The 14,314-nt window shown below is 41.3% G+C and overlaps 1 protein-coding gene across 5 annotated transcripts in view; it reads left to right on the top strand.

The window, feature by feature from the left end:
- The window catches only part of LRMDA (leucine rich melanocyte differentiation associated), a 1,147,456-nt gene that overhangs the window by 789,583 nt on the left and 343,559 nt on the right, over nt 1-14,314 (top strand). The window lies entirely within an intron of this gene.

Here is a 14,314-nt window from a genome sequence, read left to right as displayed (position 1 = left end):
ATAAATTATTTCAATATGTATTAAAGAGCATTGGAAATAGTTCTACTCCCTCCAGGAGGTTGCCAAGAATAAGTTTTGTCCTTTAAAATTTGAAACAAATTATTATTCACTGGGGGGACATCATTGTAGCTTCCCCTAGCTCCAGCTGACAGGAACAATTTGAGGTAACCTGTTAATGGTAATGCTTTTAAAATTTAGAGATACTCTAAGTGGAGCAATTTTTAGAAATTAAAACTATAGCTAGGGGGAATTGCCTGTGGAGGTCATGCAAAGTTAGGGGCACTGCACATCTACCTGGATCAGGGCCTGGATTCCAGCTGCCTGGGTTGCATGTTACATCATGGCCCATAGAGGTGAGGCAGACAGGAAGGTCTTCAGTTGAATTTCACCTAAATGCTCCCAGGCATAATTCTCCTGAGACTTGCAGCTTGGCTATAAAATACAGCATAATATAGCACAAAGGCTACTGTACTTGGGGTTGGGAAAACAGAGTTCCAGTCCCAGAAGTCACATAACATTTTAAAAAATCACTATTTTCTCATCTGCACAATGAAAGGATTGGCTTAAATAATCTCCCATATCTCTTCTAACTCCAACATTTTGTGCTTTTACTGTAAGATGTCACTTGAACCAAATATTTATGGAGCACTTGTTTTATGCAAGCCGTTCACTCCTTATAACTTCTACCAACCAAGGACCACTGTGGTCCCCTTGCAACATCATTTCTTAATAGCTCACTTTGTAGCTTACCTGGTAAGTGGTAATGACATTTCTGAAGACTTATTGACTAGATAGTTATGGCAGGGAGCAAGCCTCATATCCTCATCTGAACTGAAATCTCTGAGGAAAATAAGAAAACGAGAAAGCAAAGGAAACCAACACTTGCTTGGGCACTCACAATGTGGCAGGAACTGTACTTGGTGATTTTGTGGCTTTTGTTTTCTGCTGTTGGAGTTGAATGAAGTGCTGGAAACAGCAGAGCTCTCCATAAATTCCACCTAGATTAAATGCAACCACCTGCCACATAACTAATGGGGCCCAAGTTTAGAAAGAAAATCAGTTTCTTTGCAGCTGTTCTTACAACCTGCCTGTTGTTCTTCAGAAACCAAATTCCAAAATATCATCTCACAGGCAGTTAAAATGCGAAATGAGGAGCACTGGATTGAGAATGGTGTAGTAAGGTGATGGTTGGGGGATGTCAGTAGAACTCAAAGACCTGGGCCTCAGCTGTTTCTCTCATCAGTTTGCTTTTTTACACATGGGCTTGAGCATGGAAGAGAGTGTTCAGGAGCAAATACCTTTTAGGTAGCAGACTGAGCATGTGCAGGTTTGACTCTTCTTGTACTCCTGGGACATAGCAAGCCTTGTTTTGAGGGATGGGAGAAGGTGTACCTTGCTCTACCTGAGATGGCAAATGCAAGGCATGTGTGCAGCTATCCCCACATCTGGCAGACATTGCTAATCTATGATGGCTTTCTTTCTGAGCTCCAGGAGCCTCAGAATCCTTTCAACAGCGCTTTCTGGATAGCCATTATCAAATGGCAGGTGTTGGCACAGGAGATGAAGTCTGTTTGTCAAGATTTGAGCTAAGTAGTAGATTCTTTCTTCAAAAAAAAAAAAAAAAAAAAAAAAAGTGTGCATTTGTCACATTTGTGGGTAATCAAAAGTCCCTTTTTAGTTTAAGTGCAGGACAGGACTTGACTTTATAAAAGGACACAGTGGGGATCATTTTTCTTCTACCTCTGAAGTTATCCGTGTCCCGATTCTACTTAACCATGTTGTTCTTGAGAAAAGAGAATTTAGGAGGAAGTTCTTGTGAACTGATCTGTAGTTGCCTGATTTATAAAATGGGTGTAAGTGAGGATAGATTGATAAAATGTGGTGAATACCATGGACTATCCACAGTGATTAGAATCAGCAAAGCAGATGTTTGTATCATAGCACAATGAATCTCAGAAATAGGGGACTGGATGAAAGAAGAAAGAGGATGAAACAGTAACAATATGACTTGCATAAATTTAAAATGCACAAACAGCAAAAAGATTTCCTTAGAAAAACATTGAGAGGGTTGACTATAAAAGATTGCTAATTCTGGTCCATTTAAATGAAGAAACTTGCTCATCAAAAACCAGCTTTAAAAACAGAAAAGGCAGGGGCCAAATGTGGTTGCTCATGCCTGTAATCCCAACAGTTTGGGAGGCCAAACACAGGAAGATTGCTAAAGGCCAGGAGTTGGAGACCAGTCTGGACAACATAGCAACACCCCATCTGTACAAAAAAAAAAATAGCTGGGCATGGTGGCATGTGCCTGTTGTCCCAGCTACTTGGGAGGCTGAAATAGGAGGATCACCTGAGCTTGGTAGTTTGAGGTTACAGTGAGGTAGGATCATGCCACTGTACTCCAGCCTGGGCAACAGAATGAGACCTTGTCTCTAAGAAAAACAAAAAATGAAAAACTGAAAAGGCATATTACAAAGTAGATTTTTTTTTTTTTTTTTTTTTGAGACGGAGTCTCGCTCTGTCGCCCAGGCTGGAGTGCAGTGGCCGGATCTCAGCTCACTGCAAGCTCCATCTCCCGGGTTCACGCCATTCTCCTGCCTCAACCTCCCGAGTAGCTGGGACTACAGGCACCCGCAACCTCGCCCGGCTAGTTTTTTGTATTTTTTTAGTAGAGACGGGGTTTCACCATCATGTTAGCCAGGATGGTCTCGATCTCCTGACCTCGTGATCCACCCGTCTCGGCCTCCCAAAGTGGTGGGATTTCAGGCTGGAGCCACCGCGCCTGGCCATAAAGTAGATTTTTTCATTATATGCAATTGATAATGGATCAGTATTAAGAGTATTTAAAGAACTCCTGCAAATCGATAAGAAAACTACAGATAATAGAGAAGTAGGCACAAGATGGAGACATTTTGCAGAGAAGGAAATATTTATAGACAATTAATTTGTGGAGAGATATTCTCAACATTATTAGTGACTAGGGAATTAAAAAGGAAATGTAAGATATTTTTCATAGACAAGACTGGCAAAATTTTTTTTCAAAATCAAATGTTGGAGAGTACATAGATCTACAGGAACCCTCCTATGTTGCTGATGAGAGTACAGATTGGCACAATACTTTGCAAAATTTCTCTTTTAAAGTTGAGCATTAATGTAGCTTATGACATGAGCAATTCCACTGTACAATAGGAGGCGTGTAAATGTTCGATAGGACACATGTAAGGAAAGTCTTTAGAATACTATTTTTCATACCTAACAACCAAAGGTCTACCAGTGAGTGAATGAATGAATTGTTGTATATATTTTCAATGGACTATTATACACCAGTTAAAACAAGTGAAGTGGCATATGACAATATTGTTTATCTTGTAATAGGTAGAAAGTGAAAAGCAAATATATTTTGTAAAAATTCAGATAATAGACATATCCATACCCAATGCACTTAAACAATTGCTTGTGAGGGGGCAAATGAGAATAGGAAATGAGGAGAAAAGGAAAAATTTTAAAATACAAATGTATTATGATATAAATGCATTTTATACATGTGAATGTGTATGTATATATACAAATATGTATATATGTATATGGTATAAGAATATTTTTCCATCTTCCTTATGGTTAAGTTGCATGGCTCAACTGCAATATAGGGGCATCATTGTGACATGATTAAAGAGATTTCATGGCTTCATTCCCCAAACTGTATTCCATACACATAGCAGCTATACCTTCAACTTCAACATTAACAATCATTTGATGCCAAGACATTGTATCTGTAGGAGTGACCTCCTGATTTGCTATTAAGCTAGACCATAACCAATTCTTCTTGTGTGACATGAGTTATTTGGTGACAATAGAACCTGGCTGGGGTGGGGGAATGGTTATGAGAGTGATGAGTTTTGATGTGAGGCAAATCCAGAGCTCCTGGTAGATACAGAATATTAGTGGCAGGGGGACACAGCACAACCTGGGGACTTCCGGGGACCAGGAAGGTACTAACACTGTGAATGGGGAAGAAGAAGAGAATGTTATTTTCTATTATGTTCACACTGCTTTACTATGAGTCAAGGGGAAACGCATTGGGAAACGGTTATGGGTAAGGTTGGAGAATATGGAGAAGTAATTTTACTTTTTGAACAGTTTCTCCCTCATATGCTGCATGCGATTCATATCCTCAATAGGAGCCTCATCTGTTTTTACTTCCCTGTTGTTAAATACAAACAGCACATTACCCTCTTCTCTTACTTTTGTCACCTGTTCCTGTAGGATATGGTGATGTCTAGAGTTCTTAGGGAGTCCTTTGGCTCTCCCAATATTGCTATTTCCTGTACAAGAATTTCAAGCTCCTACCAGAGTCCATAAGAAGCCCCATCCAGGTGTAATGGATAGAAGGAAGATCTGAAAACATGGATCTGTTGCCATCTTTGTGACCTTCCCTTCTCCCTGCTTAACCTGTAGTTTTTCATCCTGATGCGATCCAATCCAGGGACATTCAGTGTCAATTGCTTTTGGAGTGGAAGGCCTGGCGGGTACATGGAATGTGTGTATTTGGAGTGGAGTTGGCTATTGTAATACTTAGTGAATGGAATTTCATTAGGTCCTTATCTGTGTGCACTGAGGAAAAGAGGTCCTTTTACACAGTACTTGTAATGGAGTGGAAAATTGCATTTCCCCCTTGCCCGAACAGTGCCATTAGTGGGGAGGCAGACTGTCTGCAGAGCTCAGGAAGCCACCTCGGGCAGTGCAGGGCTGACAGCCAAATGATGGCAGTGCCGAGAGACCCGGAAGATATTAAAATAAAAACAGGTTGTGGTGTTCTTTTTGTCCTGTAGCAGTTCTTCCCTGCAATGCAGGGAGTGATTGGATTTGAAGCACTGAGAAAAACATGTTAAGTAAGAAATTGTTTAAATAAAGTTGTTTGAGGTTGAAACTCTCCCCTAGGCATGGAAGGAAATGTAGTTAGCTGCCTGCAACTTATAGATATCCAAGAGGCACCATGGTTTTTTTGAGTCAGGCAAGTATGCAGGACACTTAAAAAATGAAATGGAGCCGAGATGGCGCCACTGCACTCTAGCCTGGGCGACAGAGCAAGACCCCGTCTCAAACAAACAAACAAACAAACAAATGAAATAGACAATGAGATCTCTTACTTGGTCATCGAGGTGGGTTCCAGCCCCACCTGGGAGGTGTGTGGGCACTCTTATGGCCTGTTGGTAGATCAAATCACCATTTTTACTTTCCTTGGGTTCTCAGAATTGCAGGTGAGAATAGCTGTGAGTCTTCACTGCAAAAAACAGCAAGGGAGTTTCTCAGCTCTGGGGAAATTCTCATTCCTAACCTGATAGAGAGGGTTCCTTTCTTGAGGGTTGGTGTTAGACACAGTCCCATGGGGAGCAGCCAGTGTGATGGTAGAGGAGGTGCACAGCCTGTCCTGGCTGAGAAAACGGAATCTATGCAGCTCCTGGGCCCAAATACATCCAAATACAAAGTGGTGCAGACTAGGAATGTTGGGAGGAACTATGAGTGCAAGAGCCTTTCGTGATTGCCCAAAGGCACTGAGAAAATGCAATTAAAAAGAGGCTCTGTAAATACTGAATAGAGAAACCATTAGGAAATTTCATATTCAAGCTACATGAGAATTATCTGGTCCAGCCATTTCTTATAGAGATGAGGAATTTCTTTCTCTGAAAGTGTGAGTATCAAAGCAGACTCCCTTGAAGCTCCTACCTCCCTCTAATGGATGTGTCTGTTATAGACTGAATCATGTGTTCCCCCAAAATTCATATGCTGAAATCTTAAACTGCAATGTGATGGTAATAGGAAGAGGGGTCCTCAGGAGGTGATTAGGTCATGAGGGTGGGGCCCTCATCAATGGGATTAATGACCTTACATATGGGCTCCCAGAGAGGTTTCCTACTCTTTTGGCCCTGTGAGGATGCAATGAGAAATAGGCAGTGTGCAACCCCAAAGAGGGCTCCCACCAGAACCAAGCATGCTGACACCTGATTTGTGACTTTAGCCTCCAGAACTGTGAAAAAATTCCCATCGTTTCAGCCACCCAGTCTGTGGTCATTTGTTATATCAGCTCATTTGACTATGACAGCATCTCTTCATAGTCTTTTCTCTGTTTTCTTGTCCACTCTTTCCTCTAGCTACTCTTCTTTCACTTCCTCTTTGGGAGAATTGTCTTTCTTCTTGGTCTATCCCTTAGCTTCAGCCTTCTGTTCCTGCCTGCTGGACATGAAAGGTTGACTGGGATCAGCTACCTGCCAACCAATCTGTTTGCTAGTTTCCCCAGGTATTCCTTATGTCTATATAAGTTAGGGTTAGGAGGTTGTAGCTGTGCCTCAGTAGGGCCCCTCAGCATCACAGTGGTTGCTAAGCCCTGTCCTAGGACATTATAGTTTCTAAAAATTTATGACTCTCAAATTCTTTATGAACACATATATCATTATGTAAAAATGATTAATATATTTAAATTAATAATGAGGGAACCAGTGATGTGGTAAAGCTGGTTCTAAGAGCACTTGAGCAACTGGAACTGGGTATGTATAAGCACTGAAAAAAAAAAAACAAAAGAATGGGCCAGGCCTGATGGCTCAGCCTATAATCCCGGTACTTTTGGAGACCAAGGCAGGCAGATTGCTTGAGCCCAGGAGTTCGAGACCAGCCTGGAGGACATGGAGAAACCCAATCTCTACAAAAAATACAAAAGTTAGCCAGGCATGGTAGCATGCACCTGTGGTCCCACCCACTCAGGAGGCTATACTGGGAGGATCACTTGAGCCTGGGAAGTTGAGGCTGCAGTGAGCCAAGGTCATGCCTCTGCACTCCAGCCTGGGCAACAGAGTCAGACCCTGTCTCAAAAAGAAAAAAAAAATATTAGGTAAGGATTGCTAGGTTAGATTCAAAGTTGGTCAGTATTCTACAGAGAAATAAAATAATAGTGTCTAGGACTCTGTTTTTTTTTTTTTTTTTTCTGGACAAAAATCTACAATTTAACATGTAACTTCATTGTGTCTAGGTTATGATCAAGTAATGAGCAGTGAAGTCAAATATAGGTATGATCTCCTGAAGAATTAAATAATCCTTGGGAAGACCTGGTCACAAAGATACAGTATGCCATTGAAGGGATATTGTGTCCTTCCTTGTCCTGCTACCCCTTTACATCCAAGTTTTGGATGTTTTTTCTTAACCTTATAATCCTAGCGTTTGAATCTATATTTCTTTGTAAATGTACCAGATATGGTATATCTGGTTCTGTTATGACTCCATCTTGAAGTAAAGTCCCAACTGGTATGTTAGGTATCCACTAATTAATTAAACATTTAGCACATTTATTGAGTTGTCTCTGTGTGCTATGGTTTGGATATATTTGACCCTTCCAAATCTCATGCTGAAATTTGATCCCCAGGCTGGGTGTGGTGGCTCACACCTGTAATCCCAGCACTTTGGGAGGCCGAGGTGGGTGGATCACCTGAGGTCAGGAGTTTGAGACCAGACTGGCCAACATGGTGAAACCCCAACTCTACTAAAAATATAAAAACTAGCCGGGCATGGTGGTGGGTCCCTGTAATCCCAGCTACTTGGGAGGCAGAGGCAGGAGAATTGCTTGAACCCAGGAGATGGAGGTTGCAGTGAGCTGACATGGTGCCACTGCACTCCAGCCTCTGTGACAGAGTGAGACTCCATCCCAAAAAAAAAAGAAAAGAAAAAAGAAATTTGATCCCCAGTGTTGGAGGTGGGGCCTAATGGGATCACCTTTTGGGTGATGGGGATGGATGCTTCATAAATGGATTGGTAATGAATGAGTTATTCCTCTATTATAAGTTCCTGTAAGAGCTGATTGTTAAAAAGAGTCTGGCACTTCCTCACTTCTTTCTCTTTTCCTCTCTCTCCATGTGATCTATGCACACATTGGCTATTGTATTAGTCCATGTTCACACTGCTATGAAGAAATACCTGAGACGGGGTAATTTATAAAGGAAAGATTTAATTGACTCACAGTTCCACAAGGCTGGGGAGACCTCAGGAAATTTACAATCATAGTGGAAGGGGAAGCAAACACATTCTTCACAAGGCAGCAGGAGAGAGAAGTGTGAGTGAAGTAGGAGCTTGCCTAACACTTATAAAACCATCAGATCAGGCCAAGCATGGTGGCTCATGCCTGTAATCCCAGCACTTTGGGAGGCTGAAGCGGGTGGATCACCTGAGGTCGGGAGTTCGCGACCAACCTGGCCGACATAGTGAAACTCTGTCTCTACTAATAATACAAAAATTAGCTGAGTTGGTGGCACATGCCTGTAGTCCCAGCTACTGGGAGGCTGAGGCAGGATAATTGCTTGAACCCAGGAGGCAAAGGTTGCAGTGACCCGAGATGACACCATGGCACTCCAGCCTGGGCGACAACAGCAAAACCCCATCTGCAAAAAAAGAAAACAAAACAAAAATCAGATCTTGTGACAATTCACTATCACAAGAACAGTATGGTGGAAACCACCCCCGTAATCCAATCACTTCCCTCCCTCAACATGTGGGGATTACAGTTTAAGGTGAGATTTCGGTGGGGACACAGAGCCATACCATATCAGGTCCCCTTCACCTTCCTCCATGAGTGGAATCAGCCTGAAGCCCTTACCAGATTCAGATATTGTGACCTGCATCTTGTACAGCATGCAGAGCTATGAGACAAATAAATCTCTTTTCTTTATAAATTACCCAGCCTCAGGTACTCCTTTATAGCAACACAAATTCACTAAGACGTTGTGTCAGATCTTAATGTATACTGATGAATAAAGCAAGCAATGTCATGAGGTTCATGATAAAGACAAATACATAGCATATACTGTAGAAAAAAACATTGTGGAAAGCCTGTCAAATTGCCTCTACCTGTTATCTGAATCACATGATGAAGTGAATTCCCCATGCCTCTTTGCCTGAATTAGTTCAGATAAGCAGGAGTTGGTTATGTTCTATCAAATTCTGTGAAGTATGAATGGAAAAAAGGAATTTAGAGTGGTTTCTCAAGTTGGTGTGACCTTGTTTACTGTGTTCCTCCTTGGGTTCAAAGTCTATCCAATGAGTAATATCGGTAAATATTTTGGTAAAATATACTGAAGCACTAGCTGTGGATTTGTTTGTTTGTTTGTTTGTTTAAGATTTTGATAATCATCCTAAATCTATTCTTAGGCAAAGAGTCTTAAAGTAGAAAGTTTCTCTGTTTTCTCCTTCCTTCCTAAACTCCTTCAATGTGATTGACAACTGGCTGCATGAACGTGGGGCATTGTACCTACCAATTGTAATTTTTCCTTCAGTGGAAATCTTACAAGTCTTTGGCAGGCAGAGTAGAATGCAGAGATTGTGGATAGTAGTGAATTTCCCAAGGCCCTGATAGTTTTAGGGTGATTTTTGTTTCTCAAGATGCTTTTAGCCAAATTATAAAGCCATTCTTGTAATCAACTGAATTTGTCCTTTGATATTATCCTCAGGACAAGTAGCTACATTAGTGTTAAGACCAGAGAATCAGCTGGGCGCAGTGGCTCAGGCCTGTAATCCCAGTACTTTGGGAGGCCGAGGCGGGCGAGTCATCAGGTCAGGAGATCGAGATCATCCTGGCTAACACAGTGAAACCCTGTCTCTACTAAAAATACAAAAAATTAGCCGGGCGTGGTGGTGGACGCCTGTAGTCCCAGCTACCCGGAAGACTGAGGCAGGAGAATGGCGTGAACCCGGGAAGCAGAGCTTGCAGTGAGCCGAGACCATGCCACTGCACTCCAACCGGGGCGAGAGAGTGAGACTCCGTCTCAAAAAAAAAAAAAACCAGAGAATCACAGGGCATGTCCTATAGTCTCTCATAGTATATCCTATTAGTAGCTCTCTGAGAAAGTGAGAGAGATTGGCTTTAATATCGCATCAGTGTGTACAGTACTTTTTATTAAATACTGGCCAAGTAAAAGTCACTATTAGGCCATAAGAGGGAAGCAGAGATATAAGAAGAGAAACTTGCAGAGTAGTTGAGGAGATGAGATACCCACAGAACACGTAGATACTTATATAAGAAAATGTGTGCAGAATGCTGACTCAGCAGTGCAGGCTACTGCTCCCAGAGTTCAACCAGTGGGGACTCTGGAGGGCATGAAAGGTTCTTAATGGAAATTGTTGGTCTCTTTTTTTTTTTTTTTTACACGGAGTCTCACTTTGTCGCCAGGCTGGAGTGCAGTGGCTTGATCTCGGCTCACTGCAACCTCTGCCTCCCGGGTTCAAGTGATTCTCCTGCCTCAGCCTCCCGAGTAGCTGGGACTATAGGTGCATGCCACCACACCCAGCTAATTTTTGTATTTTTAGCAGAGATGGGGTTTCACCATGTTGGCCAGGATGGTCTCAATCTCTTGACCTTGTGATCTGCCCGCCTACCTCATGATCTCCCGCCTAGGCCTCCCAAAGTCCTAGGCATGAGCTACCACGCCTGGCCAGAAATTGTTGGTCATTTAATCTATTGTAACCACCCAAGGGGTTCTTCCTGCCCTCTGCATAAACAAACACCATGGCATTGTAATGGACAAAGAGTTTAATAGACACCAGGCCAGCCACACCATGTGGGAGATGAAGTTCATACTCAAATCATCTCGTCCAGAATTCATAGGATTGGAGTTTTTCAGACAGTTTGGGGTAAAAGGGTAAAGGTGGTCAGGTGACAGGCACCTGCTGCTGATTGGTTGGGGCAAAGATGAAATCATAGGGGGTTGAATCGGGCCTCCTATGCACTGAATCACTTCAGTGTGGGGCCACAGGAGTGGGGTTGGTGATTCCAGGTGGAGCCATGGGTGTCAGACATGCAAAAAACCTGGAAAGATATCTCAAAAGGCCAGTCTACAATAGTGGTGTTATTTGCAGGAGTAATTGGGGACACTGCACATCTTATAACCCCCAGAATAATGGCTGACAATCATTTATGCCTGCACCTTAGAAGGACTCAGGTTCTCCTCTGCGTAGCCTGATAGGCTTCCACCAGCTTCGCAAGAAGCACTTAAGTTTTGGCCAAGGTCTATTATTTAAACTATTGCTTGAATGTTTTCCAAAGTTAGCTTGGCCTAATAACTCAGGAATAACTAAGGGAAAGGCAAGATGTGGGTAGGTTAGCTTAGCTTACTGTTATAGTTTTTCTCACTGATACAATTTTTGCAAAGGTGGTTTCCCTATGAAGGATCAATGCAATCTGGATTGTAGTAGAAGCAGGAGATGTTGAAATTCTAAGGAGAATGGATATGGGACAATTGAATGTGAAGGTTTGGACGATAGTATACCAAGTATGTCTTTGTTGGGCGAGAACATCTGTTGAGGTTTGGTATTTGAGTCTGAGAACTGAAATGACAATAGACTAATCAACAGGAGAAAAGGTACATAAATTTACTATATGCATAGGGCATCACAAGAGAGAGAGTGCCTGATAACCCCGTGAGATTCAAAGCTTATATGCCCTTCTTCATAGGGGAGAAAGTAATGGGGGTCTATAGGCACTTTTAGAGGAAAAAGTAAATGATGTTTAGGAGCGATGAATGGGCATTAAGAACAGACAAAGTCCTGGGACGAAGTCTGTCTGGGCTCTGAGTGTGCTGTGTATTCTAGTCTTCATTTCTGCAAGTTAATCTTCCCTGTTTGATGAGATTATAGAGAGGTGATGCAAGACAATTGCATTCCTTCTAGAGGAACTTCCCTTAGTCAGATGAGGGAACTTTAGAAAAAGCTGCCCTCTGTGCTTGGCAAGAGGTAGAGGGGTGAGAGAGGGTGGGCAGAAGAAGGTCAGACTCTGGTTCTGAGACTGCTTCTTTAGTTCAAAATACTCAGCATATCAACACCCCCACACTTTGAGGTATCTCTTCTGAGCCCGTGTCTTTGTGGGTGGGAGGTTGGGGAGGATCCAGTCTGGGCTTGGGAGTTGGTGGCATCCTCTTTTATAACTGCTCAAGGAGCACCCAACCTGGGTGTGTTTACTGAAGTTGTACGCATGCTCCTTTGAGCCACTTTTGACTCCACCATTTTAACCCTTAGTTCACTTTCTTAAACCCATTCACCCAACTCCTGAGATCTTTTCAGGAAGCTGCTGATCACCAGTTTCAGGTATTTCTATCTATTGGTAGGCTACCTTTCCCTGGAGCCTCCTGGAACCAATTATTATTTTAGCAAGGCAATGTAATAACTGCCTGACCATCACCTGATGGTTGTCTGACATTCTTGGTGGGCTAGGGGTGGGTCTCCTGCCCTGCTGATGTCTGACTACCTACCTACTATAACACCCTAACTAAAAGTTGAGTTAACTCTGAAATCAAGCAACACCAAGCAGAAGGCAGAGAGGGAAACCTGCCCCTTTCAAAACAGATTAAATGTTTCTTATTAATTCAGTTGCTTCCACACATATTCAAGTTTGTATCAGAAATTAAGCTTGTCAGTAGATTTAAATCAAATTATAAATACAGTAGTCTTCATATCTGAAATAATTGTGTATCTGTATGTAAATGCTGGGAGAATATACTTTTTTGGGTATTATTCTGACTATAGTTTCAAAAAAAAGTAGATAGAAATCTGGAAAAATGAGTAAACACAATTAATTAGATGAGATATTTATCCTTGGCTTAAATTAGTAAACTTACTAAGAGAAACTATGAAAATCTCAATTAAAACAACTAGCATGATTTTAGTTTTCACTGTTAAGAGGGCAAAAAAAAAACAAAACAAAACAAAAAAAAAAACAAAAAACCCAAAAAATCCCATGCATGAATAAAATAAATATATATTTGGGGATGACACCATCTTGGCATTTCCAGGCATTCTTTTCTAAATATATTCTTTATCTGAGCTGTCTTGCAATACTTTTAATATAATTAAAAGCACATAATGAGTGCCAGACTTGTCAATTTCAACAACAAAGTGCTGAAATTTGCAGTGAAACTGAGAGATCCATCTCCCACACATTGTAATGAATAGGTTCATAAAAGGAAAATAGTTTAATTACATTTTAGTTCATGGATTGTTAATAGGCTGGAGTATCTAAATTGAATAATGTGATTCTGGTAATAATTATGTGTAAATGAACTTGTTTAAATGATATTTTACAGCGTCTTTATAAAATTACAGCTAGAGGCAATCCAGTGATAGACAGACAAAGGCCATGCAAAAATTATCATAAACTATTAGCTTGTTTGCAGAGGGTTTTATGTTAATCTTTTAGTACTTAAAGCAATCTGCAATTAACATATCATGGGGAGCTGCCTCCGAGCAAAGGCATGCAAATTGAAGTGCTTAGATAAAAAGCCATTCATATTGGGGGGAAAAGAGAAAGAAAGGAAAAAGAAAAAAAATCAAAGAAAGGGTGGCAAAGTACTCAGAGGGTGCTGGTTTTTATATTTGAGATTAAGGAGGTGTAATGATTGTGTTATCTAACTATGGCTGTAATTAAAGCTTTTCTCCAGCAGACATGACAATAGATACTGCATTGATTTCGGTGTTTTAATTGTGAAAGTCATTTTATTTCAGGGCAGAAGATACGAATAGCCTGAATCAAAGGGCTAGAAGATTGCTTTGTTGATAGTACTTGTTCAACAGCTGCCTGGCTGCTATTAATACAGAAGTGTGGAGAATGCAGAGAGACCCAAGGAGGTGCTGGGTATTGTGATTCTCCTGCTGGTTTCCTTTTCTTTTGTGAAGAAGGCAAGGATCTTGGTGCTGATTGTAAACAAACAGCCTTTTCATACCTCACCGATGTTTTTCCTCCCCAACTTTGCAGAACAAAAGAAGTCATAAAGGGCCTTGAACTAACTTTACTACTGCTCCTTTTAAGCTACAGAAGTTTATGCAAAGTAATAAAAACCATCTTTGCTCGTGGAGATATCACCCCTCTAATGGTGAAAAAAAGTCTCGAAGTGGCTGTGGTAGTTATTATCACAAATAGCCTTGTGACAGAAACAGTTTGTAGGAGAGAGATTGGATTATTTACATTAAGGGCATATCCACAAAATCTCACACACAGTTAGTTTGAGATTAGTGCTTTCTTATCAGTTTCTATATACAAACCACAGGAGGGAAATTAAGTGAGGGGAAAACATATACAATCCCAGAGCAAAGAGAATTCTGAAGAGAATTTTAGGAAGATCAGGGTGGACTTAAAATAAAAATCACGTTCTTGGCTATTTCTTCTATAACACTTCAGTGTAAACAGAGGTGAAACCCAGTGATTTCTAGTAATTTCTATTCTATTGATTTATCTCTTCTTTGTTCCTAGAAATATCAAATAGCGTGTTTAAAGGAGTCTGAATAATAATAA

This window comes from Rhinopithecus roxellana, chromosome 11, assembly GCF_007565055.1.
Source record: "Rhinopithecus roxellana isolate Shanxi Qingling chromosome 11, ASM756505v1, whole genome shotgun sequence".
Classification (NCBI taxonomy): Eukaryota; Metazoa; Chordata; class Mammalia; order Primates; family Cercopithecidae; genus Rhinopithecus; species Rhinopithecus roxellana.
The sequence above is the reverse complement of the archived record's forward strand: the minus strand, read 5'-3'. Positions and strand labels throughout refer to the sequence as shown.